The sequence below is a fragment of the Microtus ochrogaster genome (genome assembly GCF_000317375.1).
Source record: "Microtus ochrogaster isolate Prairie Vole_2 chromosome 14 unlocalized genomic scaffold, MicOch1.0 chr14_random_3, whole genome shotgun sequence".
NCBI lineage: Eukaryota > Metazoa > Chordata > Mammalia > Rodentia > Cricetidae > Microtus > Microtus ochrogaster.
The window spans coordinates 4,435,067-4,461,167 of record NW_004949098.1 but is presented as its reverse complement, the minus strand read 5'-3'; positions in this window follow the sequence as shown (position 1 = coordinate 4,461,167).

Below are 26,101 nucleotides of genomic sequence, written 5' to 3'. Positions count from 1 at the left end.
TATATATATAGAGAGAGAGAGAGAGAGAGAGAGAGAGAGAGAGAGTCAAAACACACTAGTATATGTGTTATATTATATAATGTATTATTTTGGCTCTGGCTCATTTGGCTTATCACAGTACCCACCTTCCCTAAGTTCACCTATAAAATCTAAGTAGAATTTCTTATTTTTAAAAGGACTCGGTCCTCCATTTTCTTTTTTAATTCACCCTTTGATCAATACACAGCTTCATTACTTTTGCTACTGTGAATACCATACATATATATCCCATATCGATTTAACCTACTCAAGGTATTTTTGCAAAGATCAGATTACTAAATGTTCTTGGGTTTTTCTTTGTAATTTTTTTCTGAGCCACCTTCTATTGTAATTAGGATGTAATCATACTCCACAGACTTTCTCTAGCTTGTGGTGCTATCTCAGGAGGCTTTGGAAATTCTGAAGAAGAAGCCGCACTGGGAAAATTGAGGATGTGCCTTGTAGTCTTGTATTGCAATATCTTTTCACATTTACTTCCTGTGCTGATTCTGCCTAAATGGGAGGTATTGGGTCCCAGGTACACATTCTTGTCACCAGGAAGCCATTGTAATCTATGCCTTCCTGCCATGATGAACTGTATAAAACCGTGAGCCAAAATGAACCCTTTCTCCTTGCTTGCATTTGGTCACAGCAATAATAGTAACTAAGACTCTTCTGTCACATTTTCTGCTATTTATAACTAGCGTTTCCATTTCTTTTAGATTTATTTTAGTTTAGATTTATTTTAGTTTAGTTTTAGTAGGAGTGTTTTGCTTGCATGTGTCTAGTTGAATCTTGTATGTGCCATTTTTCATGAGGTCAGAAGAAAGCATTGCATTTCCTGGAATTTCCCTGGAACTAGAGTTACAGATGTCTCTTAGTTACTATGTAAGCATTGCAAACCAAACCTAGGTCTTCTGAAAAAGCAACCAGAGCTCTTAACTGCTGAACTATCTCACTAGTCCCAATAGTAGTGTTTGATTTATATTTATTTACAGAAATAAAAGTAAGTACATAGATATAGGTAGATAAAGATGATAGAAGCATATAAATAGATGACAGATATTGCATAGATGATAGATATATATGTACATACCTGCCTGCTTACATAGATATATAAATATTTATCATAAGTTATAAATAAACTTTAAAGTAAAATAGAAAAACAATTTAAAGAATAAAAACATAGTAGAAATTTAGATTAACCAATTGGTAGCTGCAGAGAACTGTGGAGTTGGATTGGTCTAGCTGCCTTGAGAAGCATGTGTCATAGGTTAGCAGGGTAGAGTCCATGGATCCTGGACACTGTGTGTCTTCCAGTTCTTTAGAGATTGGCATACTCCCTCAGGCAATGAAGTATTCACACTCGTTTGTGTTTCTCTGCTTGTCAAATAATCATGAAGACTTGACAGGAGGACAACTGGCCTTAGATATTAATCATGTGTGCCCTGTATGACTTGCAAACTTCACTGTATCCTAGCAACTACAACTGCATTGATCCTGGCATTGCCTTTGTGTTTTGTTTCTGATAAAAATATAAAAATTATGATTGCTCTCAATAAAATTGTCACAGCCCCAGTCTTGCTGTGACTCCTCCAACCTGAGCCTAGTCTCATTCCTTAACTAGTAAGTGTGGATGTTTACAGGTGGTGCCTGGATAGGGACCTAAAATATGGAAATTTAAGAAAAAGCTAAATAAAAAGGGAAATAAATTGAAGACAGGACACTCCTGGCATGAGTGTGCACACAAGTATTATAAGGTAGGAGCATTCATTAAAGGTAAAAAGATGGGGCAGGCACAGTAGAAGCAGTGACATTTCTTTAAAGAAATTCTGAAAATTTTGTTGCTGAAAAAAAGAGTTAAATCTGGAAACCATCAGTTGATAAAATTCCTGGAGCTCATTGGGGACCCTCAGCCTTCTTTCCCTGAAGAAGTGTCTCTAGATACCTGGATTTGGTCCTACTTAAGAAGACTAATTCAGGGAAAATTGAATGCAAGAGGACCAGAAAAAAAAATTCTTAATGATGCTTTTCAGCTTTGGATAAAAAAATAAAAAAAGCAATAGATAAAAATGACACAGTGAACATTTAAAAAAATGAAAGTTATCAGAGAAAAATTAGAACTAATACTGATAATATAAGAAAAATTAAAACCTACAGAAGTATAATCTAATGTCTCTCTGTGTTGAGGTTGAGGGCTTTCCTCCTCTTTGTGCTGATTTTTCTCCCTCACCTGCAACTCCAATTTCTCCCATTCCTAAAACCTATCCATCAATAGCAATTACTGGTAGCATGAATTTATTCTTTGCTTTGTTTCATTTTTTTCGGAGTTGTTATAGATGTTTCTTACCCTCCATAAAAGAATTAACTCCTTTAAGTCTTCCAGATAAGAGACATTGTATTGAGCCAGAGAGATGGAAAAAAAAAAAACACATCAAAAGATTTTCCCTTTTAACAGTGAGCAAAAATGCCCGATCCTACTAACCCAGGACAACAAATTAGAAATTGTGCATCCATTTAATTTGGATACTTAATGATATTAATCAGGTTTATGGTCAATGTGGACCAACTGTTCCTTTTACATTGTTTCTCCTTGTTTCTCTTTCTAGGGAAGCTTTCCTTCCCTCTCTTTGGAGGGTCTTAGGAAAGGCTTGTCTTACTGGGAGTAAATACTTACTGTGTAATATTTGCTGGGGAAGACTGATTATTCAATAATGTAAGGACCAAGCTATTCAAAATTAGCAAAATAATCTTCCCATAACTTCTAAAATGTCAATAAGAGAAGGCATGTATGGTAATATTCAATGACAGGTTACATATCCTCCTGAGGCTTATTGACAAATAACTTTACAGGTATAGCATAAGTTACCAGATATTGAAAAAAAAGACAGAAATTTTTGAAAATTGGACAGGAACCTCCTGATCCTTAATAAGATTTTGTTGTTCATTTTTACAAGCATTCATTAATATCCGGATGGCTAATAGAGAGGCAAAGATGCCTGTTCAAAATTGGCAAATGAGAATGCTAATGCTACAAGCTAAACTGCCATTGGTTCTTTTAGGGGAAAAAAGGAGATACTATTGATTACATCTGCCTTTATGCTGATATACTCAAATACCTCTGTCTACAACCCTCCAAGGGCACAGGGTTCCCCAAATGTTGGCAGCCATTCAACAAGGAAAAGAAAATGAAAAATAACAAATAGCCCACCTTAATAACAAAAGTTTGTTGCCACTGCTTTAATGAGTTTAAAAAATGATATTTCCTCATACTTTCTTATTGACATTCTGCTTTCTACAAAAATAATAAAATACTAAAATCTTTGTTTACAAAGATAAATATTAGAGTAATCTTTTAAATTTGCATTACTCATTTATTTCTTAAGTTATCACTAGCTTTTACTATTTTTTTTTTTATTTTATACACTGCCAGTCCTATCCAGAAATTTTGTTAGCAGTTAGATATGACCCCTATTGTATCAGAAGTATTCCATGTAACCATTCAGGATCAGTCTTTTGTGGAGAAAACTAATGGGCAACTTAAATGTTTTTTAAATATAAATGAGGAGACCGGGCGGTGGTGGTGCATTCCTTTAATCCCAGCACTCGGGAGGCAGAGGCAGGTGGATCTCTGTGAGTTCGAGACCAGCCTGGTCTACAAAAGCTAGTTCCAGGACAGGCTCCAAAACCACAGAGAAACCCTGTCTAGAAAAACCACAAAAAAATAAATAAATAAAGGAGGAGGAATAAGGTAATATGGCTACTTTTCACAATATTTTTCTTCTATTTTGTTTACTTAAAGTATTTAAATTTTGGCACAAATGGACTTGCTGCTGTAGAACTGTTTTAGGCCACTCTGAAAAAAATTCAGGGTAATAACATTTTGGGGAGATATTATGTCTGACCAATTGAATGGGACCGCTCCAGTAATTCACAGGAGTGGGGCCGTATTTGTGTGTTTCCTTAGGGTGCAAAAAAGGCATTGTGGATACCTGAAAGGTTAACGTGACCTGTGAAAGATGGACAAAATGATTCCAAAGAGTCTACAAAGGTTATACATGAAAAACAGGAAGAGAACATAGTGACAGAATTGTCAAGTCAAAAAGAATATAGTATGCCTACCAACAGTGATTCAGCTGAAGAAACTGATCAACCTATGTTTAACTTTGTTAACTTGGAGGAGAATAACATTCCCTTCCTGCTTATGTCAATGACTCTGAAATCTTGGGTACCCTTACTGCAAATCATATTGTTCACCAAGCAAACATTGTCACATGACAAATTATGCATTGATGCTTAGGATTTTCATGATAAAATATTAACCACTAAAAGTTAGATAAATTACCCTCTACCATTGCTGTATAAATCCTGACAAACTGCTTCGGTCATTAATTTTCTGTCTCTAATGGGACTTCTAAATTTTGGTACATAGGAATTTTTTTTTTGTTATATTGGGAAGCATGATAGCCTTGAGATTTATTTGCTATTCCATATCTGCTTGTGAACCCTAAAATTAAAAAGAGATAGGTAGTAAAGACACCAATTCCAATGTTAATATTAATGTACAAAACTATTTATTTTTTATGCATACCTCCATAAACTTTTCCTTATTTCTGTGAAAAATGTATAATTACGTGTATATCTGGGTACAGATGCCATTACATGTCTTTGTGTGTAGAAGGTAGAGAACAACTTTGTGGAGTCTGAGTTTTGAACTCAGGTGTCCAGAATTGTACATCAAGCATCTTTATCTTCTGAGTAATCTTGTTGGCCCAAGAATCTTCCATTCTCCTACATGAAGGATTGTCGTTGATCAGCCTTTGAGGCTCCTGATGATTTTATTCCCCCTCATCTGTTGCAAGACTCTCCTAACGCTTCTTGTTGTTGATTCATTTTTGTATTATCGTTTCTATTTCTGACATAAACTGATGATGGAAGTTAAAAAATAATCCCATACTAGTTCATAATTAAGTATAATAAAGGGTTATTTGTTTAGGGGAGACTCACAGATCATTGTCCTAGATCACAGTCCTCTGCACGAAAGGGGAACAGGAACAGAGTATAACAGCCAGAAGTGAGAACTGAAAGCAAGAGAGAGAGCACAAGTGTTAGAGCTGCATTTATAGTATAAGAGACCACATTGAAGGGGGCTGGTATCTAAAAGGTTATTGACTGAAGGAGGTGAAGGTGCTCCAAGAGCACCTCCTCCTTTTGTTTAAATAATAGAGTTCTAAACCCAATACAAAACTATGTACACTAGGAACAGATATCAAGTATAAAGTTAGAATTACAACCAGCATAAATAATATTAAGCAAGGAACATATCCTAATGTTTTAAAAAAACATTCTATCCTAAGGAGTCTAAGCCTTGTATAAGAAATGACTTGGCTATATCATAAGAGGAAGGTAACTACGACTATCTAATCTTCAACCCATTAAAGGCCTGAGAAGAAAGATAATATTACTTGAGTAGGCAGGAAGTGAAATCAAGCAGATTCCAAAATGTGCAGTAGATGACAGAGACAACTGGCTGTCTGAGCAATCACCCAAATGTTCATTTGCAATGTTGAAGCAACCAACTTTGGCTATGGCCTAGAGTAACAGATAGACAATTTTCAGAGGCAGGAGATTTTTCAAAACCATCTTACCCTTTTTTGGAAAGATTTGACATTCTTTTTTCTTGTATCCTGCTTGTTGAGCCCAGACATTGTGCACTTTGTCAGTGGTCGATGCATGGGCAGTTCCTTTCCCAAAGGCCAGTTTTGACAAGAATAAAACAAACTCCAAGTGGAATGTCTTTGGTACTCAATGCTTTCTCGGGAATAGAAGGCTGCTGCCATGAGCAACAGTGTCTAAAGTCAGCAGAATACTAAGTTATTTAAATGTCATGTTCTATATATCTTTGAAGTAGCTGAAGATTAACTATCTATGCACAATACAATCTCTATGTATCTAAAGAACCTAATTAGTCTGACTGAAAGTATAAGAAATATGAATGACTATTGACCTATAATAAATACTTAATACCTATATAACTTAAAGATTAAGACTTCATATCAGAATACTAAAAAATTTTTAAACAACTGTGCAGTAAAGGAGAACAATGACCTCAAAATGTAAAGAATGTATTAATATCTTGATCAGAGGTAGAAATATATAATGTAATATGATAAATAAATGCAAAAATTGTATCAACATACAAAATGTGTTAAGAGAATGTTAAAAACATGCATGAATATAATCAGACAAAATAATTTTGCATCAGTGTGCAAACATTATAAACAGAAATAGGCATATATTCAATATAAGTTTAATTTGAATTTGTATCAATATACAAAATCTATACCAATGTAAACTCTCACAATAATAATAATAGCTCACAAACATTCACTTCATTACTTATTATTATCATTATTATTAGTGGGGGTAAGTTTACACTAATATACCTTTATCCCATTCAGTTTTCCCTTCTTTTTCTTTTGATGTCTGGGCCTACATAATTTCCACTCCATCCCCAACCCTATGCAAGTAATAATCAACCTCTAAATGGTGTCCCTAGCTCTGAGTATAACTTTGTTGGAAGTGGGGACATCATATTTTAGAAATTGCTTTCTGCTGTCATGGGGGTGATCTTTTTTCTATGGGTCCTGTAAAAGTAAAATGGTTAAGTTTCAAGATTTCTGTTTTGTATAATTGCAAATGGTCTCTGATTAGTCAATAGGGTTTTTGTTTGTTTATTTTTTCTTTGGAGTTCTTATTTGGAGTTCTGACCATAACATTGTAAGAAGGTGCATGATTTCCACAGCTGGTAAACAAAAACCAGCCCCATAGTTGTGCTATCAGCATCATGAAATCATAGCAACCAGGTGGAGTCGTTGTGGGGTCCCATCTTCTTCATGGAAACTTCAAATATTACTGCAGAAAAATCTACTGCTCTTGGTTGAAAACTTAAAAATTATTCAAATAGACATATATTCAACAAAAGATTCAGACAAAGTGGGCATAGAGAAAAATAAAACATTTCCTTAAAAATCTATCTTCTTTCTGTTCCATACCAGATGGCTGCTGACATGAGATAGAAATTATAAATTTTTCTTTTAACAACGTGCTTGGATTTAGAGAAGGATAGCCATTGTCCACCTCCAAAGCCAGCTCTTCTTTTTAAGAATAATCAAATTTTTTCATACCTATAATACAGCATCATAAATCAGATTTCTCTTTACTTATTGATTATTTCTGGATAGTGATGTTTTCATCTTTAGGCATCTAGATGTTCAAGGCCTCTTAGCTCTTTGAAGATGAGTATTTTCCTGCAAAGACAAGAACAGAACCCTGCCCCAACCCTTATTGGGTTTTCTTACCACCTGTACGTTTATAACCTCTGTGAATGAGCTGTCATTTCTTTTTTTTTTCAAGAGGCTTTTCTTTTTCAAACTGAATAATTATTAATGTTGATGTTATCCATAGCTTTTATTCTCCTGTGGAAACAAGAGCAAAACCCCTTCCCCAATGGAGCACATCTCCTGGTTTCCATTGTGAGGTCAGTACATTCTTGAAGTACAGCAACTGATTTAATTCAGAAGTACTTTCTATTATCCAATGTCTCTCTTCTGCTGTTGTTCTTTTCTCATTAGCATTAAGAAACTCGAGGTTAATAATAGATGTAGTCCATTTTTAGGAGTATTTTCTATCCCTTTCTGTTTATTTAGAATATCCTTTATAATTCAATTTGATCTTTCTATAACTGCTTGACCTGTAAGATTGTTTGACACATCTGTATTATGCTTTATATTATAATAAGCAAAAATCTGTTTCATTTTCTTGGACCATTGTTTTTCTTTATTTATGCAGGTATACCAAAAATAGCTATAACTCTTAATAAATGTGTGATTACGATTACTGAATCAGCTTTTTCTGAGCATAATGCATTTGTGCATTGAAAACCTAAATAATTGTCAATAGTGTGGTGTTCATATTTTAATATTCAAATTCTGTATAGTGGAACACACCATCTGCAAATATCATTCTTTTGAGTACAATTTGGGTTATTTCCTGCAGGTAAAGGTGTTTGGTTATAGAAAGAACAAGTGGGACATCTCTTTATAATCTTTTTAGCATGTTGTCATGTGATAGAAAACTCTTTTTTTAAACTTTTGCAATGGACATGATATTTTCTATGAAATTCTGAGGCCTTAAGCACATTTCCAACCAATAATTGATCAATTTCTACATTGCCTTGTGCTAGAGGACCTGGCTGATGCATATTGAATTGGATGTGTGTTACGTATATGAGACAAAGCCTATTCCTGATTATATCTTAAACCTGTGTGAGTAAAGAAGTCAATTCTGTATTATCTGGTATAAATTTAGCGGTTTCAATATATAAGACAACTCTTTTTGTATATTGTGAATTAGTAACTATATTAAGTGGTTCTTTAAAATCTTTTAGTAATTTGAGAACTGCATATAATTCTCTTTTGGACAGAATTATAAGGGCTTTATTCCACCTTATGTTATTCTTCTGATTTGTAACCTGCCTTTTGTAATTTATTTGCATAATATAAAATTTATGGGCCTCTGTTATTGGTGCGTCACATACAATTCAGGGAAGAATCCAATTAGTTCTCTTCATAAGGTAAAGTCTATCACTTTTGGGATAATTGATATTTCTCCTAAAACAAAATTAGCACAAGCCATGATTTATTGTCTTCCCCTATTTTTTTAAAAAAAAATTTCATCAGCGTTAAAAGGAATATAATATCTGCTGAATTTATACCTGCTAGTTGATGAAGTCTCAACTTTCCTTTTATAATTAATTCAGAGACTTTTTCCATATTAGTTTTTAATGTTTTACTTGGTATGTGGGGTAAAAAGATCCATTCTAAAAATATGTCTTCCTTCTGCATTAAAATTCCTGTGGGGGAAATTCTGGAAGGCATTATGAATAGAATACAATTAAAATTAGGATTCACTCTATCTAAATGTGCCTCCTGTAATTTATCTTCAAGGACCATCAGTTCCTTTTTCACTTCAACTGTTAATTCCCTGTGACTATATAAGTCTTTGCCACCATCTAAGATTATGTTTATATGAACTATTAGATCAGGCATTATCCCAACAGCCAGTTGTAGACAAAAAATATCTCCTAACAGTCTTTGAAAATCATAAAGCATCTGAAATTAGTCTCTCCTAATTTGTACTTTTTGTATTCTAATTTTCTGTAAACCTCTTTTGTAACCTAGGTAATTTACAGAATCCTGTCTCTGTAATTTTTTGGGAGCAATTTGCAATCTTCATTCAGGCAAAACTTTCTTTGCTACTTCAAACAGTCTTTCTAAAGTATTTGTATTTGAGTCAGATAACAAAAATGTCATCCATGTTAGGGCAAATTATGATTTTAGGGAATTGTTTGTGTATCATTTCCAATGGTTTACTTACAAAGTATTGGCACTAGGTGGGACTTTTAAGCATTCCCCGTGGGAAGATGTTCCACTGGTATGTCCTAGTAGGCTGAGAATTATTATAAGTAGACACTGTGAAAGCAAATTTTTCTCTATCCATTTCCTATAAAGGTATAGTGAAGAAACAATCCTTTAAATTAATAACTATATGAGGCCAACCAAAGAAGAGGAGTTCCAGATTGTAGAGGGCCCATAGGTTAAATTACCTTATTGAGAGCTCTTAGGTCTTTCACCATTCTCCATTTTCCAGATTTCTTTTTAACAACAAATAAAGGAGAATTCCAAGGACTGATTGATTCTTCGATATGGTGAGGATCTAGTTGTTCCTGTTCCAGCTGTTAAAAGCCTAAAGTTTGTCTTCTGTTAAAGGCCATTGTTTAACACATGTGAGTCTCTCAGTTAACCATTTTAAAGGCAAGGCCATTATTACCTCTGAAAGCTTGCTAGTTTCTTTGTGTTCTTGTATAGCCTGAATGGCCGGTAACCTTTGTTTATGATAACTTTTAATCTCCTTCTCAGAAACATGAGTATTTGGCACTGCAGAAATGTTAACCTGGTTAACATTCTATTGCTGCAATAGGTCATGACCCCATAAATTCACTGCAATATTAGCTATATGTAGCCTCAACCTTCCTTTCTGTCCTTCTGGCCCTAGGTATTAGCCCACCTTGTCCTTTGTTTCACTTAAGATAGGGTTACAACTCCTATGGATTGAATATCTGCCTCTCGAACAGGCAAATCTGGATTCCAAGATTCTAGAGTAATGATACTCATGTCCACACCTGTGTCTAGTAGTCCCTCAATTACAATGTTATTTATATGCACTCTTGGCTTTGGTCTTTGATAATATAAAAGTCTGCCAACATATACATTTCCTATTTCCTACTGGAGTTTTTGGCTTATTCTCTAGGTCTATTCCATCATCCAGAACAGGATGTTTTTTTTAGAGTAGGCACTGGATTGTCTAATTTTCCTGATTAGACATTTTCTCCATGGTGACTAAGAATAACTGGACCTTGTTTGACACTGAGGCCTTTGAGAGGCCCCCAAGGAGTTTCCTGGTAGTATTGGGTTGCCTTGTCTGTCTCTTGTCGACCTACATGCATTAGTCCAATTTCAGCCTTTGCCACCCTTCCTACATACACCAGAAGGCTGAGTCCTCCTATTCTTGCCATTCTAAGAGGAGACATTATTTTTAGGAATTACTTGTGTACAGTCCCTCCTTGGGTGTCCTATTCTTCCTCAATTAAAACATTTGGCATTTCGTGTCTTCTCATACCACTGGAAATCACTTTTACTACCCAAGCATCAGTACCATAGTCAAATGTTTCAACATTAACTGTATGCAAGATCCATTCATCTTTTTGTGCTTATCAAACTTTTTAAGGATCTTTTTACATTTTAAGTTGGCATTTTCAAAATCCAAGGATTAAATTAGTGCATATTTAGCTTCAGGGTCTGTCACTCCTAACTGTACAGCCTTAGTTAATCTTTGCAAGAAGTCAGTAAAGGGTTCTCTCTGGTCCTGTTTCACTCTAATATATGACTCAATCTTCTTTTCTGGTTGTTGAATCCTGACCCAATCATTGAAAGCTTCTGTGATACATAGGGACAAGGTGCATTCATCCTAGTGAGCATGTTCCTGAGGATCAGAGTAATGACCCTCTCCAAGAATTTGACCTTGAAAGTCACAAATCTTTTTGCTTTTCCCTGTTGCTCTAAATTTTTTGCCTCTTCTCTCCAATAACACTTCCAAGGTAGTTGAGGTCCATTTTATAGGAAGTTGAGATTAACTGAAACCAATTGTGCCTTAAGGCTTGAAACCCACGTTATCATCCTTTCCATGACAAATGGTTAATGTAGTCCATAAGAAACTATTGCTAGTTTTATTTCTTTTAGATCACTCATGCGTATTGGTTCCCATGCATATTCTTTGACTACCTTAGGGTACTTTGTGCCAGATGGTCTTTCCAACTGAATTACTTAATAAGCAGTTAAAACTCTGTGTAAGTCATCCTGGAATCCGGCATGTACTGATGAGTCTAAATCCTGTCCTTGTAACTTCTGTCCCTGCTCAGCAATTTAATAACATCCTCAATCTTTTAAAATCTTTTCACCTCTGCCTTTTTTAAAGTTGAATCTCCTGCCCAGTGTTCTATTCTAATGTCTTCACTGAGGATTCCAAGGTATAAAATTGTCCAGTAAAGATAATGTCTCATCCTTGGACATATCATAACCTTTCAACAGATTTAGATATTTAGATTCAACAGCAAAAATTCTTTCAGATATTTTTGTCAAATAAATGCTGTCCCTCTCTCTAGTATTGAACCATTTTCTAATGAGATAATATTGAAACAAAAGCTATTTCCTAGAATCTAATAAAGGGATGCAGAAGAGGTAAATCATGCAAACCTTGCAGAATATCTTCCATACTATAAGCAAAATAATTATTGAATCCCTGGTTACTATCAGTCATTTTTGTGTAGTTTTTTAGATCTTACATGTTGTAAGGCAGTTATAATGAATTGGAGTAGGTGTAATAATCGTTATGGGCAAGCAGGTGTCACAATTGCAGCCACATAGCTGAGAGATACTAGCAGGAATGAACAGCATGTGTTGCTGACTTAGGTACTAAAAAACTGCTTTGTTTAACAAATTAAGAGCAATTGTTAAGGTGATCAAATGATTCTGAGAGTTAGGGCCCAGGTAAAAGAGAAAACCCAATGTTTACCATCAGTGTAAGTTAAGGACTGCGTATATTGCAGGGATCACAGGCAGCAAGCAATGTGTGGGCTGGCATGTAATGCACAGAGAGGCAGCATGTGGGTTACAAGCCAGGAGAGCTGAGCAGCAACCTGATGCTTCTGAGGGCCAACAGAGCTGTGTGTGTGCCAATATAACACACAGCTGATGGACCATCCCAAAATGTGTGGACTGATCCCCACATTCAGGAGCTAGATAATGATGAAAGTTACAAAATAGTCCCAGACTAGTTGAGAATTAAGTATAATAAAGGGGAGACTCACAGATCACTGTCTTAGATCACAGTCCTCTGTACAAACAGGGAACAAGAACAGAGTCTAGAAGCCAGAGCAAAAGCAAGAAGCAAGAGAGAGAGCACAAGCTTTATAACTGCATTTATAGTATAAGAGACCATGCCCAAGAGGGCTGGTATCTGAAAGGCTATTGGATAAAGGAGCTGAAGGAACTCCCACAGCAATACATGTTATTTTAATGTATTACATTGTTCTTAGGGTGTTTAGATATATTACAATAGAGATCATGAATGGAAAAGAAATGTGTAATCTTTGCTTATCACAATGTGCATTGTAAAGCTCTTCTATAAAAAGCTGTATATTATTAAGGTAAGTATAGAAAAATGAAAATTTGAGCATGTAGATTGATGACATATCTGTTTGACTGTCAAGTTATCAACAAGATAAGAGGTATATGTTGACTAATTTGTGGAACTATTGAATTTTAGCACACATTAGATCCGGGAGACATCCATACTGATATTTTGGGGACATAAGAAACAGTATTTTAAATGTCTCTTGTGAAGAAAACAGGACAATGACAGAGTTTTTTGTTCTTTATGTGCTGGCCATCCAGTCATGGGCAAGGGACCTACCTTTAAGAGTATTTTCAGTGAAACTCTCTTGGAAAAAACTTACTTTGTTTACAGGTAGTTGACAAAGTCAAACTCTTCTGGGTTTTCATCTTTTATCTCTTTGTGTGGTTTGGTTCCCTGTGTGAAATCTGTAGGGACCATCTCAAATTTGTTAAATGTCAAAATCATTGTTAGGTATTTGGGAATGGTTATTTTTACCTATTATCTTTATAAGCTTTATATTTGGAAATTATATTTGTTTTGTTAATATCAAATTCAGAAGAGAAAGGTCAACTTAAAACAGCAAAATTTCCATTCATTTTATATCTCTTGATGATTTTATTAGAAATATAAGGAAGTATGCTAGCAAGTAACAAATCAGTCTTTTTTTTTTAATTTTTGCTTCATAAAATACCATAAAATCCTTTAAGTGTATTTTTACCAACCAAAGTAGTTGATTTACTCCTTTCTCTTAAATTATTTTTATGGAAAATAGTATTCTTTGATCACACCACTGTAGGATATCTGATTATTGCTATTAATATAATTCATTAGGAGGAAAAGTAACAAATGATTTTAATAAGCCTTCCAGATATAAATTGATTCCAATCTCCAAACTCATTAACAACTTTGTAGTATATCCAAAACAAATTAGTGTTCTCTTATGTTCACAAAAGCTCTGTTTCATTGCAAAATGATAAACAAAGCATTCAAGTTAAAGTAATCATCAGTGAGTTGTTTTATACTTTTCAATATAATTCTTAATAATTCTAATAATTGTTCTTTATTATGGCTGTTCAGACTCATGTGTGTCTAAGCCATATTGAATATGTATGTGAAATAGAGCCAGGTAAAGACACTTCTTAGACCATCTCAGTTTTAAGTACGATATGCCAAAAATTCTTGTAGGTGTCACTTTATTACTATACAAATTAAAATAAAAATAAATACTTTAGAGTCAAGCTTGGATATGACTTATGGATAAAACATCTTCAAATTTCAAAAGAATCTAAGATCCTTCCTTTCTTTTTTCTCTTATTTGTAGAAAAACCTACAAATGTGTGATGATTACAATTAAATGTTATTAAATTGAATGATAAAAATATTTAAATAAGGTCTTATTACTTTATCTTGATTTAATTTGCATAGATAAAAATATAATTAAATTTTATCTATTCATATTTATATATTATAAAATACATCTTCTCACAAGATCTTAAAATTCTTGTCCTATCTAGACACTTATTCTAAAATAAAAATCAGCAAACATTGAAGCTAAATTATACCACACATCAATTGACCTAGAGAAATATTTGCAGGATATTCACATGGACTACATTCTTAACAATAACATATGAATTCATCCCCAAAATGATCACATAGCACGCCATAAAGCCAGCCTCAACAACAATTAAATGCTGTGATAATTCTCTGTATTGACATATAATAACAATGAATATGCTGAGAAAATAATTATGGAAAGCATTCCATTCACAACAACTCCCTGCTCCCCATAAGATATGTTGGAATAAATCTCAATGAGGATGAAAAATAATAATCAACTTCTTTGGAAATACAGTAAATAATGAAGATAACAGAAGTTGGAGACACATTGAAGCCTCCAAGATAAGAAGCCTCCAAGACAAGTTGAATAAAAATTGTAAAAATAATCATATTACCTAAAATAATCTATGATTTCTTACAATTTCCATAATGCACAGATCCATGCAGCCTTTTTTTTTCCTGTTTAATTTTGTTCACCTCACTCTGTCCTTTGGTAGATGTGGGTAAGGGTTTGTCAATCTTGTAACTTTTTCAGAGAGCTCTTTCTCTGGTTGATGATGTGCCTTGTTCTTGTTTTCTTTGTAACATTAATTTCTTCTCAATTTTTTTTAGTGTTGTTGTATGCTTGGTTTGGAAGGGGTTTCTAGTTTCCCACAAGCCATAAATGCATGCTTAGTTTACTTTTTTGAAATCACTCTGATTTTTTTTTTTAACGTGAGTACTCACAGCTATAAATGTTCCTCATAGGATGTGTTAGCTGTGTCCCAGAAGAAGAGGTCACTTGTTATTATATTTTTATTTATTTCTATAAAAATTTGTGTTTCATTCTTATATAAGGTAATATGACTGCAAATTAAAATTGGAGCAAAATTCTCAAGAAATATTGCTGGAAATACTTGATGCAGATATAGGACAAATATCAATAATTCATCAATCTAATTCAATATATACACAAAAGACTTGTTTCCATATTGAAAATAAAGAGAAATATTAAACTATCAGATAAAAATAAATGAGAAAATATAATTTATTTTCTTAGATAGTAGTTCATTTCAAAGCAGTATGTATATATCTTAATTAAGGGAGCCATCTTAGGGTTGGCAAGAGACTTGAACCTAGAGGGGCTCCCAGTTGCCCAGAGCAATGTCCCCAGTTAGTTCCTTGGGCAGCTGAGGATAGGGAGCCTGAAATGGTCCTATCCTATAGCCATACTGATGAATATCTTGCATATTACCATAGAACCTTCATCTGGCGATGGATGGAGATAGGGACAGAGACCCACATTGGAGGACCTGACTGAGCTCCCAAGGTCCCAATGAGGAGCAGGAGGGAGAACATGAGCAAGGAATTCAGGACCACAAGGGGTGCACCCACCCATTGAGACAGTGGGGCTGATCTATTGGGAGCTCACCAAGGCCAGTTGGACTGGGAATGAAAAAGCATGGGATAAAACCGGACTCTCTAAACATGGAGGACATTGAGGGTTGATGAGAAGCCAAGGACAATGGCACTGGGTTTTGATCCTACTTCATGTTCTGGCTTTTTGGGACCCTAGCCAGTTTGGATGTTCACCTTCCTAGACCTGGATGGAGGGGGGAGGACCTAGGACTTTCCACAGGGCAGTGAGCCCTGACTGCTCTTTGGACTAGAGAGGGAGGGGGAGAGGAGTGGGGGGGGGAGGGAGAGAGGAGTGGGAGGAGGGGGAGGGAAATGAGAGGCTGGGAGGAGGCAGAAATTTTTTTTCAATAAAAAAATAAAAAAGTAATTAAATATATGGAACCACCATATATAGAAGTAACTAATTAGAATCAGTGAAATGGCAAAAACTAAAAATATAGTACTAGAAACAATTTTTGATTAACAGTGTATATATTCAATGTTTCTTAAGAAATATAGAATTTTAAATGACAGATAGCTACTAATACATATTTAAAGCTATCACAGGTCAAAGAGATAACAAACTGGATGAAGGCGATTGCTGCTACAACCTGATTTCAATTCCCAGAATCCATTTGGTAGATGAAAAGAATGGATTGGTTCATTGTGTCCTTGACCTCCACATGTGCAGCATGGCATGTTTAATATCTATGAACACATACAAAGAAACACAACAAAAGTATGTTTAAGCATTTTCCTTGACATAAGTATATTCCAGTGAAAAAAATAGTAAAAATAACCTATATTAAATTTATATTTTGTGAACAAAAATATGTTCAGAAGTTTAATGCAGTTTGTATGCTTATTTTTGTTTTGTTTTGCTTTTTGAGTTTTTCAAGACATGTTTTCTCTGTTTAGATCTAGCTCTCCTGGACTCACTTTGCAGACCAGGCTGACCTCAAACTCACAAAAATCCACCTGCCTCAGCCTCCTGAGTGCTGAGATTAAAGGACATCACAGTCTGGCTTCATGCTTATTTTGTCAGTAGAATGGCAATATTAACAGGTGGAAATAAATATTGAGGGACTGGAAGGGTTTCTTAGTGGCTAAGAGTGCTTCCAAAGAACCTGGGTTTAATTCATAGCACCCACATGGAAGCTCACAACCATCCTTTTCTACAGTTCCTGGGGACATGATGCTCTCCTCTGGCCAAAGCAGGTACCACTCTCACATGTAGTACTCCTGCATGCAAGCAAACAAAGAAAACACCCATAAACATAAAATAATAGAATAAAATAATTTATATGTATAAATAGATATATATAAATAAATATTGAGGATTTTCCGAGTAAATGACTTTTCATCCTATAGAAACAAGTAATTCAGTATTGAAAATGTGAGAGCAGTTGTCTGGTATAAAAGAAAATCACATGAGTAATTGAATTGTCAGATGTTATTTTACTTTATAATGAAATAATTAAATATAATAATTTTAGTAATAAAGAGATATTTTTAATTAATTTTAGTTCAAGTAAGAAGATATAGTATTATTACATATTGTGATACTTTGGGATAAAACACATTGAATATGTAATATAAAATTCATAGTATTGCTTTACTATATGTAAATAAATGTAAAGACCAATCAATAAAAGACTGTGGAGCATGAATAAATAGATTCTCTGATCCAAGTTGAAAATGTATAAATTTGTAATGCATTATTCCATCACAGGTTTCCTTTTTACATGTTAACTTAATGCTGGAATGAAAAGATGTGTTTATGTACCATTTGCAGCAGTGCAAAGATGACAATTGGATAGATAGAGATTGGAGACTGTAAAGATAAAAGTCAAGCTCTATATTCAGGCAAGATAAATTAAAATTAGTATAGCCATTTAGAAAGTAATTATATAGGACTACCTAAATCATGAGATCTCTATTCCGTACCTTACATAAATGATAATTTAGATGCACATATGTATGTGTGTGTGTGTGTGTGCAATAAAAACTTTCAAATGCTAACATTTTTCATACAGTAAATACAGTATACTAAACATAGTATTATACAATTTACATGTGGGTTATTTCGCATTCTTATTCCCAATCTCTTTAGTATGATCTAAGATATGCAGCTTAGGGAATTATTTCTTCTTCCTCTCTGTGTTTCATGTTTTTCTGGCTTCATTATGTAATTTTTCTTCAACTTTCTCCTTGGGAATTTTATTAGGATGGTCTTTTGAAATACTCCAGAGGTAATAGGAACTCTTTATTTTATATGATAATAACTTTGTGAAGTTTTCTTAATGTTTATTCTAAACACAAACCAATATTTCATATCTTTTTGGAACTCCAGAATAAAAGCTATTTATAAGTTGACCTCCCATCCAGTGAACTAAGGGTAATATTTTTTATTTTTATTCTTCAGGTTAGTTTCTGTAGGTTGGCCCTCTAGTTCCTTGATGTTTTTCTCTGTCTTTATCTTTTGTTTTGTACTATCTTGGAAAATAATGCCATTACTGCATTTTTATTGAAGCTCTAAAATATCAATGACATTTTTATAAAGCTACCCATTTGTAGACCTCTCCAACGGTTTCAAATATATTAATTTTCTCTCATATAATGATCATTATTGTTAGTAGTGTTTAATTACAACATTAAGTCAAACAAATACTGCCTTCATCAAATACATTTTCCTTTTTAAAATGAGCCCTTTTAAACTCTTTTTAATCTGCCATTTTGACTTGTTTTCTTTCCTTTTTCCTTCCTCTTTGATTTTTATTTTAATCTTTCTCTGCCTACCTTTATCTAAGAAGGCCTTCCTTGCCTCATTCCTTCTTTCTCTTCTCCCTTCCATCCTTCTTTCAAGTCTTTCCTTCCTCCCTCTTCCCTGTCCTTCCCTCCCTCTCTGTCTTCTTTCCTCCCTCCCTTGCTTGTTGCCTGTATTTTTTAAGTTGTGTCTCTGATCCCAAGGATGTTTTCTTAATGCTGGCTTCTTCATGGATCACAAATAAGGAAGATAGACACCAAAACAAGATTTTTTTAGAATTTTCATATTTGTTCCAAATTTATTCAAATGTAACTTATGTGTCCAGTCTCTATAGTATTGCCATATTTCCATCACTTTTAAGTGTTGCTTTTAAGTTCTGTGTAGGAATGTTAGTCATATTTTTTTTGATTGAGAAACTTGACAGAAAATTTTATCTTGAAGCTCACCAGCAATTGAAGGCTACATTCTATTGGGAATTAGAAAATCTTTCTGACTGCAAAGCAATTTATTTACTCATTTGATGAAAATATTCTCAATAAACAAGCACATATCTGATAAATGTGGCTTTGGGGGATACCCCTAAAAGCTGAGCAATTCAGAGTATGCTTACAGGGCTGAGAAGCATGACCTCATGCCATGACCTCAGAAACTCCACCTCCACACATATTCTCTTATCCTTTTCCATGATCCGGACAACTGTTGGCCCTGTTTCTTTCATTGTTGTAAGGATTTGAAATAGTTTAGACTTTGTTGTCTCTAAGTTGACATTAAGTCTGTATTTTTCTCTTTCTTGTTCAGTTATATGTTATATCTCGTGGTTTCACACATCACCTTTTAGAATATATTTATCACATTGTTTTAACTTCTATATTTTTGATTTTAGTAAGTGTGCTTAAAAAGTATGCATGAATTGATTTGTCTTTATACTGCTTGAAAGTATAAATTATCTAACTGGTAATAAAATACATTCTTGTTACCATCAGAAGTTCCTAATAGTTTTATATAACTTTTTAAATCTAAATTCTTCAGAGTTTGTATTTTTCCCACAGGAGACAGAGGAGCACATGGATCTGAGCTCATTCTCTAGACCACATGTTTGTCAATGAACCTCCTGGGAAGGCTTTGTTTTAGATTTTGCCTTGCCTTAAATTGTTCAAATTGACTGGCTGGTTCTCCATCTTGAATTCTCAGATCACCAATACATTAATCTAAAAGATTCCTTTTTTCTAGAGTTGACTATACAGTTTCTGTTCTATTCTTGGGAGTTTAAAATGTATCTTTTGGATTTTCATTTTCAACAGCCCCACACAGGTCACTAACTATTGTGGAGAAATTTTAACCAAATCATGTAAAAGATAAAATAATCATTTTTAGAAATTGAGGGGAATTAAAATGGTTAAGTATTCCTTAAAATTAAGCATAGCATAATTATTTATGGAAGATCTGAGGTAGATATCTATAGAAAATAAGCAAATATGAACAAGGGATTTAATGCCCTCCCTAGAGCATATATATCCTCATCAATGTGCAAATAATATGTTCTTTTGATGAAATGATCAGACTACTAGGTAATACAAAGTAAGAGACAAACTGTTTAGTTATACCCTTCCATTAAACAATGATATGTTCAAAGTAATACACAGTACATTTTACACCTTGTTAACATATCTAATTAGCATATTTTATGCCAATGATACTACAAATAGTCACCATAATAACAATATACTTTCAACACAGGTAGAAATTATAACACACTCAAGGATAAGGCACTATTGCATATATTATAATCCTGAATTCTCAACCCGGCTGGTAATGTCACTTGCATGATTAATTATATACTTAAGTTTAACAATGGGTAGTATTCATTTAACACCTACTCTGTGTGCGTGCAGAATAAGTGATAAAACTAAAGGCATGAGACTTACTAAATAATAAGTAGTTGGAAATGCTTTTAAGCAGACAATAACATCTCTCCTGAAAACAATAGTTGAAAATTCCAATATGTGTTATAATTTGGAGAATAAATAGTATTTCTGGATAGTATTATTTGAATGCTATGTTCAGATGATAGGTGTTTTTTGAACAAAATACTCATTGTTTCTTAATATCTATTTTTGAATTCTAATATATTTAACATAAATTGTTTACAGTTCATCTATTTTATCTAATAGTGAATGTTCCAGCTATTAATTTTCTTCCTTTCAGTCTTGGTAATTTCCTTCTTTCCTCCCTCATCCTTCCTTCCTTCTTCCTTTATTTCTGTCATGCATACATGTACACATACATATATAAAATATTCACAATTAAATGCTTGAAAATATATTTTTCTAAAAGTAAGAAAAAAAGGAAGTTCCACATTCACACATTGAATTCCAAATAAATGTGAGGCACCAATGAAAATACTAAAGACACAAAAGTTCAAATAATCAAGTTTTGTAAGGATTTTACTGAGATTTTGGGGTATACATTCAAAAAATTTCAAAATAAATTCAATGCAATGTATGATGGACACAAAATTAGATGTTAACTATTTTTAGTATATAAAAATGAGCTGATAACAACAATGAACATAAGATGCCTTTGATGTCATGGCTACAAAACAATTAAAACTGGAAGAGCTGAGATTCAATTAGCCTGAAGTTGCTGATCATTTATCAGTAGGAAGAAATTGAGAAATAAATGAGGTATCTTATCTTGAATTAAACTTTGCCCTGTTTAAAGTATATATTCAGAGGAAACAATTTAAGGTCAGAGAACTTGCTGTAATCTCCTACACTGGCAATGCTGATTTCAGGACACAAAAGAATCATCCCAATTTGTTGTAATGAACCAATATGATATGCAAATGGTGACCTAGAACATTCTCTGCTATGAAACATTGTACCATGTGTTCATATATAGTGTAGACTATTCAAACAGGATTTTTAACATAACTTTCAGCATCTGATTAACAAAACTTACATGTACTTCCCTAACTTTCAGTGGATATGACAGTATTATTAGAATACATTGACTGTAGATGTCACTCAGGAATAAGGAAGTTGTTTGGCAACCAGAAGTCTCCAGTCTTGATCCTCAACACCACAAAGGAAGTGCCTAAGGAATATACTTTCAATTCCTTGACTTCTGACTTAACTACTTCCTACACAGGGAACTGAAGATGTGTCCCAGCTCATAACATGAATGATGATGAAGACATTTCTTTTAGTCTGATACTTCCTATGAATATCCATTTAACACTGATTGATGTTTACAATCTTCTTGATCTAAATAAAACACTGAAAATTCCAGTATGACTAAGATACTTAGTGATGATAGATACCTCTTTATATAGCCATGCATTGTTGAAGTGGAGCTACCGAAAGGATCCCAGTATTGGTGAATATGATGGAGTAAACACAACAAGATTCTAGATGATACTAGTCAATCACCCAAAGTGGATTCTTGATACAATCAAGAAACCGTCCTAAACATAAGGTAAACAAGGTTGTCACCAGCTTGACAGTACACACTCCTTTAAATTTAACCTTAATTTGTAGGTAGAATACAAAATAGTGTTTAAATGTCTAGTGCATGAAATATATAAACCAGTGACAAACTCACACACAAGCACATCAATTTTCTTATACTATATGTGAGTTTGCATGGTAGATTTTATTGTAACTCGCAAGGGAATAGGTTATTTTTCTGCCCATACCATTATAAAAGTGTGAATAATGTATCATACTATTACACTGAAGTACTGATGATATCATCAGGTGATGGAAGACTCTACCCTTTAAAAGACCTTCCTTGGTCATGTATCCATACTTGAATGAAATATTTTTCAGACATGACTATATTTGATTGGAAAGGCACCTGGATAGGCTGGGCATGGATGATCAGTACCTTTCATTTCAGAGTTCAGGAGGCAAGGGATGAGACAGGCAAGCAGATATATTCAGTTTGAGGTCACACTGGTCTACACAGGGATTTACAAAACAGTCAAGGATATATTAGTGAGATTCTGCCCCTCTACTTAAAAAAGAAAAGGAAGTAAAGAAAAACATACTGAAGAAAACTACCCAGACTGTTGTCTCTCAGAGGCCTGCTCTCTTTGCTGTAGAAGAGAGAAGTGCATCTGGGTTAGATGGGTGGGAGCTGGGAGGAGTGGAGGTAGGGGAAACTGGTCAAAATAGTTTGTATATATTACCTAAGAAAATAATCTGTTTTCAAGAAAGAAAATTAATAAGCAAGAATGTATTCTCCCATGTAATGTGTAGGTTCTTACTAAAGATGGACACTGAGTATATGTAGCACCTTTGATAGTCAATTATCTCGCTAGAGAGTCCTTGGGGTATAATGGAAATATAGTGCAATTCAGTTGATAGACAAACATGTTGAAAGTGTTGTGTCTACCAGTGGCGTCTCTCTGTTGTTTCTGATCTTTCACTATAATGAATAATGGGAAAATGAATAAGTCTACTTCTAAGCTTTTTAGCTTACATTGTTTTATTACTGTGGGATCACTTCCCAGAAGCAGTATTACCTTTTCAAACAATATGAACACATTTATAGCTTCAGATAGTTATTGGTGAACTACTTTAAAAAAGCAGTGCGTAAAAATTTACAACTGCTCTTGAAGTAGAAGAATTCAGGCAATTTCACTGCTCACATTGTGACTGAAAATATGACACACACACAAGAAAGCTTAATGCAATCCATCAACATTCATGTAAATTCAATAATATATAGTACTTTTCTAAGAAATACGGTCCCAGTATAATCACAAATCATAAACATGTGATAATATCAGAAAAGTTAAAGGGTATTATAGTTTCTGTCAAAACTGGACAATGACACAAATGTCAGCCCTCAGATTTCGAATCAGGGGGCTCAGAGATCAGCAGCTAGATTTAGCTACATATTAATTTCAGGCCTACTGAGGCTGCACAATGAGGAACAGTTTGAAATAAAACAAACTAAACAATTAGAACTGCAGAGAGAAATGTACTAATCTCAGGTATTATAGACAAATCTTTTGAAATAAAAATCACAATACTATATAAACTATATATATATATATTAAAATTTTCATAACTAAAATAGGAGATGACACTAAAATGTAACTAGTCTTTCTCATGATAATTAGCATTCATCCACAATTCTTAAATGAAGTAAAATAATTAGAATACTAATTAGTATTATATTTCCCATAAAGAATAAGTCATTTGAAGTAAGGATAGAAGGACTAGGCAATAACAAGATTGGTCATTATCATTGCAGAGAGCAGCTCTAATTAGCAGTGAGAAGAGAAAGTAGAGAAATTAAATGTAATTAAAGTAGGAAAATAATGTGTACATATACAGAAATACATGTGCACACACATATATACACATATACATGCAGAGATGCAGACACATACATATACACATATATGCACAGGCACACTAATATATAGATATATAGTTATATAATATTTATGCACAAACACATGCATAAAATGTACAATACAGTTGAAAATAGAGGTTGAGTTTGGCTAGTATCCAATTTTCTTGGTTTGTTTGTTCAACTTGACACAAGGAAGATTATTTGTAAAAAGAGATATTATTTTCAAGAATGCCTCCAACAGATTGGACTGTAGACAAGCCTTTCAGACATTTTCTGGATTAATGACAGATGAGGGAGGACCAACCCCACTGTGGGTGGTGCCATTTCTGGGCAGATGACACTGAGTTATTTAAGAAAGTAGATTGAGCAAGCCAAGAAGAACAAACCAGTAAGTCATGTCCCTCCATGGTCTCTGCTTCAGGACCTTCAACCACGGTGAATCCCTGCCCTGACTTTCCTCTGTGATGGACTGTAATCAGGAAGCAGAGCAAAAGCTTTCCTCTACAAGTTGCTTTTTGTCATGGTGTTTTCCCACAGCAACAGAAAAGAAAGATAGAGGAGAAAATTGGTGTCATGTAACTTACACAGGTATGAAATATCAATATAACTGGTGTGGAGAATAAAGGCCAAACTAAAAAAAAAAGAAAGAAATTGTTATATAGTGATCAGAACTGCCCAATTTTGCAGTGAAAAGATAAACTTTTCACACATTTTAAAAGAGTAGAGAAGCAATGTAGGGAACTTACACCACCTAGCAGCCTAAGTTCTGAGTTCAACAAACATTTGTATTTAAAATACAGTTTACCTCACTCCTTAGGGAGGGTTGAAGGGGTGAGGAGAGAGGCAGGAAGGGGAGCAGAGAAATATGTAGAGCTCATCAAGAAATAAAATAAAATGGACAATAATGCTGACACTAAATCACAGTTGACATTTCAAAGGGAGAGGAAATCCTTCACTCTGTACCTATGGCTCAGAACTAGATTAAGTCACCATGACCCAGAACACAGATTCAGGTTACTGTAATATATTCCTCGTTCCAGTGTGGAAGGAGTTTCATGAAATTTTTGTAACAATGGAACAAAAAAGTCATAAATCAAGATACATTTTAGATTCAATGGTTGAGACATCAGAGCGGTGGCTACAGTAAGGTGAGGGACCTCTGTGATAAGGCTCCAACGCTGTCTGGTGACCTTTTTACCTTTTGAGTGTGTGTTGGGGGGAGTCAGTGGATTTTCATGTCAACACATTCCAAAGGAAAAGTAGGTGTCTTTTTGTGTGTTCCAAATCATTTACCTCTAGTCACAAAGCTGTTAGATCAGACATAAACAAGGTGAATTGATCCTACAAGGACAGCTAATGATGGCTCAACCTAACTATATTTTAGACTTGCAGTATTATTGCAACACGCCCCACCACACACACACATACAAACACAGTCACTGAAGGTCTATACTTGCAGTATTATTCCACAATCACCCCCCACACCCACTAAAGGTCTAAATGTTTAGTATTATTCCAACACCCCCCTCCACACACATACACACACACACACACACACACACACACACACACACACACATTCACTGAAGGTCTAGTCAGTTCTTTGGGCCTGAAGGAAGTTTAAATTGAAGGCATAATTTCTGCCTGAGAACTTTCATCAGTAATACTTTTTTTAAAATATTTATTTATTTACTATGTATACAATATTCTGTCTGTATATCTGCAGGCCAGAAGAGGGCACTAGGCATCATAACAGATGGTTGTGAGCCACCATGTGGTTGCTGGGAATTGAACTCAGGACCTTTGGAAGAGCAGGCGATGCTCTTAACCACTGAGCCATCTCTCCAGCCCCATCAGTAATACTTTTAAATGAAATATACCTTTATAGAATAAAAAAAGTGATTGTCATAGCAAGGGGGTATTATAAAATGTACCCAAAATAGTATCCCATATTAAATAATGGGACTAAAATATGACATAAATACCTTTTGTCAGACAGAAACTCTACATAATATAAATGCCAGTGATGTATAAAAATCATTAATAGAAATTCAGCAGAAAAATATGCAAGTCCTGTAGAAAACTGAAAGGAAAAACAGCACTGGTAAGTAATTGAAAAAGAATTTTTAATTCAGGAAAATGTAAACAACTCTTTCTGTGCAAATGGGAGCACAAAGCAGAATTACCATGATGATGCTATAAATTTTGGTTGGG